Here is a 6,928-nt window from a genome sequence, read left to right as displayed (position 1 = left end):
GAGACAGTGCAATTGGCACAGGACAGAGCGGAGTTTAGGGCTGTTGTACATAGGGTCGTTATGAGTTGCAGGCGACTCGACGGCACATAACAACAACAACAACAAACTTATTCCTGGGTTGGTATTTAAATTTAGGAGGGATAGACTCAAGACCAAAATTTTTATTCCTCTAGATATTATTTGACCTTCTTTAGCTTTAATTTGAACTTACATATAAGGAAAATCCTTGATGAGATGGATTGATTCAGTGACTGGGGTGATAGTGGTAGGTGTGTCAGAGATGGTGAGATTGGCACAGAATAGGGCAGAATTTAGGGATATTGTACAAAGGGTTGCTATGAGTCACAGGCGACTTGATGGCACATAACAGCAACATATGAGTAGTTGACGGTCTGTTCCACAATCAGCATCTGGACTAGTTTTCACTGCTGATATTGAACTTCTCCAGTAATTCCTTCCACAGATGTAATATATCGGATTCCTGTGCACACCATCAGGTGAAATCCATATGTACAGCCTAAGTGTATGTTTCTTTTACACAGTATTTGCAATGAATAAATAATTGATTGTGCAGAATTCTATTATTCTATCAACAGTACAATTTCTGTCACCAAGTCCAAAGTTTTCTGGCTACTGATCCTTCTTGCCAGTTCTCAAATTTTGCATTCCAATTACCCATTATTATTAATGCATCTTGGTTACAAGTTTGATGTTGGTAGTCAAATATTTACCTGTTTTACTGCTTATAAAGTCCTAGTTTCTAAGCATGCATGTAAGTTATAATTATTTGATATACAATGGTATTTACATATAAATACAATTTATGCTTATAAAGAATAGAAAACTAGGGCTGAAAACAGAGCATGGGAACATGATATGGTTTAAAATCAGGAAAAATGTGTGTTGGAGTTGTAGTCTTTCTCCATACCTACCCAATCTATATGCTGAACGAATAATTTGAGAAGACAGACTCTGAAGAAGAACGTGGCATCAGAAGAGGACGATTCATCAGGGATTCAGTGAGTTATTGGTCACAAAAAGGAACACCATGTCAAAGGTTTCCTTTAAGATCATGCTACCATAGGACTTGTCATACAAAGTACTCAGTGTTCCTAAAAGTGCACTTTTCACAACAATCTTCAATGTGAAGCAGAAGAATTCAAAGAGTTCCTGCAGCAACAAGTCCAATTATTACCAGTGATACTATAGGAATAAATCCTACACAGACTGCTGGAAATATTTTTCTAAAGCATAGTTCAGAACTCTGAATTATTCTTAGAGATTGATTTGTATGTTCTCAACAGCTGCCATGTAGAAGAAAATAGCTTTCAGATTTAATTCATTCTTTTTTGTTTTGTTTTTATTTTTTTTTAAATGCGGCTCTATGAAATGCTACGAAAATGGCAATAGGCAATGAAAGTTGACTCTTCTAACCTTCCTTGGTATTCATACTCTTGATCTGAAGAGAAAGAACTTAAAAAATGTGATTCCCATCACCACAGAAGGACATGTACTCTCACAACATGAACAGTTTATCTGGGGAAGATGGATTACCAAATTGTGTTTTTGTAAGTGGGTAATACTAATAATTTTGAAAACATTGGAAAACTAAAATTTTAATTATTTAATTATTTTTCCTGAGTTAAAAATTTTTAAAATGTTTGGTTTATAGATGACAATTTGCTTAATTTATAGTATGACTTAGAAGGCCCATGCATAGTTGAAATCTTTATTATGTACAGTTTGTGATGACAAAACACACACACCAATGAATATGAATGCCTTACTCTCCACTTATTATCACTTTGTTGCTTTTTGTTTTTTTAGTTTTATAATTCTCAGTTTAACATCATATTGCCAAAAATTGCTTTCGTTTATCTACACTTGATGGTTCATAACAACAGGTCTGGTAAGTTAATAAATTGTCATTCCAAACAAAATTGTTGTAACTTATCTTTAAAAATCCAGTATTCAGGAAGCTCTGGTGGCCTAGTGGCAAGAAGCTGCACTGTAATCCCAGAGGTGTGCGGTTCAAATCCACCAGATTCTCTGCTGGAGATGAAGAGGCAATCTCCTCCTGTACTAGTCAGATTCTATTTGAATGTACACACACACACAAAGTGGTAATATCTAAAATTTAAAAAATCCAGTATTTTAGTGATAATAATTGATAACACAGTGGAAGTATCCTTTTCTTAATTATGTAGTCCCCTATTAATCTCTTTTATCATACCACCTTTAAACAGGAATCCTCAAGAAATCTCTTTTTGAGGATAGTAGTTCTAAGTGGCTTTCATGAAGGGAGTATTGATGCTAAGAACTTCTAAAGTTCACAGCAAAACTCAAGGAGGTGTTAACTGGACTTGCTGATTCAATTAAACACACTTACTAAAGAAATGTTATCTAAGTATTGAGATCAGTCACCTGTGTCAGTAAGAAGCCAAGAAAGTAAAATGTGGAAACCCAAATGAGTAAGGAGGAAAGCAACAAAGGCCAACCGTCGAAGAAAGACATTGTGCAAATTGTCCAGAAAAAGTCAGTGGATAGTTTGAAATGCAGAGGGTTTATTTGAAGTTATGAAAGGATCCACTGTCATAGTAGAACATTGCCATAGTTGTTGGTAGGTGCCATCAAGTGGAGTATAACTCATAGCAACCCTATGAATAATAGATTTGAACTTTGTCCTATCCTGTTCTGACACACTCAAGCCGATTGCAGCAGTCACTGTGTCAATCCATCTGGTTGAAGGTCTTCTTATCTTTCACCATAATAGTAGAAGGCAATTGGATAAACCAACGAGTAGGACTTGTACGTTGTTAATAGCTTTCAAATCAACTCTGTGTACAACTTAGTAAAATCCTGCGCTGCTTAACTTTACTCTCCTTAAGCCCACTGTTGCTTTCCAGTCTGAAAGCCTCATTTTCTGACACTGTATTGGACAATGTTCTGCTGCTATTCATAAGATTTTCAAGGGTCCTTTATTTCGGAAGTGCATAACCAGTCTTGGTTCCTTACAGTTTCCTGGAAGCTCTGAGGAACCTGTTTACCATGATGATCTTGCTGGGATAACTTCCCAATTTACTCTTGTCAGAATCCAAAGGATAACTTCTGTAAATAAAGATTTTGATTATTTATGTTGAAAATCAGTATCTATGCAAACCTTCAAAGATGAAATGATAGCTAACAGTGATTCAGAACTAATTATGTTATATAGTGTTGTGTTTGATGATGTGATGTGATATGACGTGATGTTATAGACGACATCCTCCTCAAAGAAAACTTTGTGTTTGTCTTGCTCTGTCTAGAAGTGGGAATATAGTAAGCTTTAAATAAATATGCTGAATTACTCATAACTAAGTTATAATTAAGTGCATTTTAGTGTATTCTCCTTTCTATACTCTAAGTTCATTAGAGGGGAAAAATGCTGGAAGAAAACGCAGTGGAAACAGTATCAAAATGTTGGCCTTAATATTTAAAGTTAAGATGTCAACCACACAGTATTGTTAAATTTGACAGATGAATAAAAAGATTCTGAGTTATTGGGGGGCGGGGAGGGGAGAATCTTTGTTGAGATAAATGTATCTCTGTGTCTGTTTTTTTGTTTGTTTATTTTTCATTGAAAAATGTGAAATTTATTTTCAAAGACCCTGGCCTTAAAGAGTTAAGCTTCCAGTTAACCAGGAATGTAGCAACAGCCATACTTTCTATTTTTTAATTTAATTTAGATATTTTTTCTCCATTTTAAACAACAAAAACTTGTCTGCATTGTTAATACTTTATGATCATCATACCATAAAGTGATTCAATATCTTTGTTTGTTGTTTGTGAAAATTTTATTGTGGTCCATTTTAGAAATACTTAGATACTTTCTTATAAAATAATTGTGCTCTGTAAGTTCTTATCTTGTGTTGATTATTTAGAAGTAGTTTAAGGTATTTGTAGTAAATAATCAGTATCTTATTAAACATATTTTATACTGAAATTTGTGTTGTCTACCCTTATTAATGCCATTATTAATATGTGTCTATGTAGGAAAAAAATTAGTGCAAATGACCAAATTATAGAAACTAGTATATATTCTGTGCCTATAAGAATAAAGCCACCCTCTTCACCTTGAGGATGAAAATGAGCAAGATCCAAATCAAAGCCACATGAGATGTCATTTCATTCACAGTAGAACTGCTAAGATACAAAACAAAAAGAAAATACAAAATGTTGCCAAGGATGTGGGAAAATTGAGACCCTTATCTGTAGTTGATGGGAAAGCAAAAGATTGCCAATGTGTAAAATAGTGTGACAGGTCCTTAAAATAATAAAAGCAGACTACCTTCTGAGTCAACAATTTCAGTTTTAGGTTTATGAATAAAAATAAATAGATAAATAAAAAGACTTGAAAGGAGAAACTCAATCAGATACTTGGTCACCTAGGTTCATTGACGCACTATTCATGATAGTCAAGAGACAGCAACGACCTACATGGCCATCAGCAGATGAATAAAATACGGTGTCATGGAATACTATACATTTAATAAGAAAAACAAATTTTAGGACACGCTACAGTGTCAATGCTACAATACAGATTGATAGGCACTATCCTGATAGATGGAGAAAAGACTGAACCTCAGTTTTCTTACTGACAGTGTCAGTCATTTTTAGGATACATTATATTTTAACATTATTTATTCTAATGTTATATATTAAATATTTTTCTGTTAGAAATATCAATGGAAAGAATAGTTGATATTATTTATACCCTCCTACAGAGAAAAAAAAAATTTGGATGTTTGAAAAGTATCTGCATTGTGTTTTGCCCAAACACTTTAAAATACTTGTAAATTAGAAAAAGTACTTACACTTTATTGGAATTATATTCTAATAGATGAATAGATTAAGAACCAATTGAAATGGTCGATGACTTCATCTTATTTGGAACAACAATCCATATCTGTTGTTCACAGGGTTGCTGTAAGCCATACTCTACACAACACGTAACAAAAACAATATATCTATACTATTATTGTATACATATAAAACAATTGATGTTGTTGTTAGGTGCCATCAAGTTACCTGCGACTAATAGTGACACTATGTACAATAGCCCTAAACTCTGCTCTATCCCTTGCCAATCTTATTGTCTCCGACACGCCTATCCCCATTACCCCAATGATGGAATCAATCCATCTCATTGAGGGTCTTCCCCACCGTCCCAAAAAAGACGTCCCTTTTCAAGGACTGATCTTGCCTTGCAACATCTTCAAAGTGTGTCAGGCAGAGCTTCAAAATCCTTGCCTCCAAGAAGCAGCCTGCCTTCATGCTCTCCAGGACGAACTTGTTTGTTCTCCTAGCAGTCCATGGTATATTCAATAGTCTTCTCCAGCACCAAAGCTCAAAGACATCAACCCTCCTTCCATCATCCGTAGTCATTGTCCAGCTCTCCAATACATAGCAAGTAATTGCAAAGGCCATGGCCTGTATCAGGCACATCTTAGTATCCAAACTGACATCATTGCTCCTCAGTACTTTGGAGAGGTCTCTGACAGCAGACTTTCCTAAACGCAATTCGTCTTTTGATTTTCTGGTTGCTGATCCCAAGAGTGTTGATGGTAGAGCCAAGCAAACTGAAGCTGTCAACAATCTCAATCTCTTCATCATCCATCATGATGTTGCTAGTCAGCCCAGTAGTAAGAATCTTTTGTTTTCTTGATTTTGAGCTTCAACCCATATTGAAGCCTGCAGACCTTGACCCTCTGCAGCAAGCTCTTCAGGTCCTCCTCAGATTCAGCAAGCAGGGTATGTCATCTGCATAACGCAGATTGTTGATGGTTGATGTTTGCTGTTGTTGTTGTCTACCTCAAATCCTGATGCCACACTTTCCTTACAGAGCCCAGCCTCCCAGATAATCTGTTCTGCATATAGATTGAAAAGACACAGAGATAAGACACAACCTTGACATACATAATCTGAGAATCTGTCATGTGCAAAATATACAACCTTTTTTGCATAAAATGAAAAAGAATTGGAGCAGTCAACGATGAAGCTCAAACATTTTTGCATTCGGGAATCAGGAGTGACATCTATTTCCTAAATAACATGCCTCCAGAAACTCTATGAACTTTGATAAATATTGTTAGTTGTAGAGGGGCTTCAGGCCTTTTATTCACAGGGTTGCTATGAGTTGTGCTTGACTCAAAGGCTATCAACAACAACAACAACATGGCTTATACCTCAACATCAAGAATACAACAAAACATTATAGCTCAACCATAAGCAACATCATGATAAATGGAGAAAAGCTTGAAGATGTTAGAAATTTCATTTTACTTGGGTTAACAAATAACATCCATGGATGCAGAACTCAAGAAATCAAATTATATACTGCAATGGGAAAATCTCCTGCTAATTAAGAATATTTTTAAAGTATCAAAGTAAAAGAATTGATATCTTTGAAATAGGGAATGAACCAAGAACATTGAATATATCATAAATAGTAAAACAAAGAAGAAAATCTCTCTTGGAAAAAGTGTAGCCAGAATGGAATGTACCTTGGAAGCCATAAGGATGAGACTTCATTTCACGTCCTTTGGACATATTACGAGTAAAAGACAAGTCTCCAAAAAGAGACATCTTTCATGGCAACTAGAGAGACAGAAGAAAATCATGAAGATATTAAATAATATAGTTTGATACAGTGCTGCAACAAGTGTTTAAGTATACAGAAAAGATTTAGAATGGGACATTAATGAACATTGTTTTCTTCCATTGTACATAGGGCTAATGTGAATTGGAGTTGATTTGTAGGCACCTAACAACAAATATTTGGAAGGAGGAGTGGTATCCCCTTCCTAAACAACATGCCTCTGGAAACTCTATGAACAACAATAGTCTATAAGTGAAAATAGTTATAGAAAGGCCTCAGGCCTTTTGTTCA

General features: G+C 35.2%; 1 pseudogene; it reads left to right on the top strand.

The window, feature by feature from the left end:
* The first annotated feature begins 1,048 nt into the window (after positions 1–1,048).
* On the top strand, positions 1,049–1,286 carry LOC102874639 (annotated as a pseudogene).
* The last annotated feature ends 5,642 nt before the right edge of the window (positions 1,287–6,928 follow it).

Source organism: Elephantulus edwardii, unplaced genomic scaffold (assembly GCF_000299155.1).
Source record: "Elephantulus edwardii isolate Elephantulus edwardi_28Jun2011 unplaced genomic scaffold, EleEdw1.0 scaffold00013, whole genome shotgun sequence".
Taxonomy (NCBI): domain Eukaryota; kingdom Metazoa; phylum Chordata; class Mammalia; order Macroscelidea; family Macroscelididae; genus Elephantulus; species Elephantulus edwardii.
Note: the sequence above shows the minus strand (reverse complement) of the source record. Positions and strands in the feature narration are given on the sequence as shown.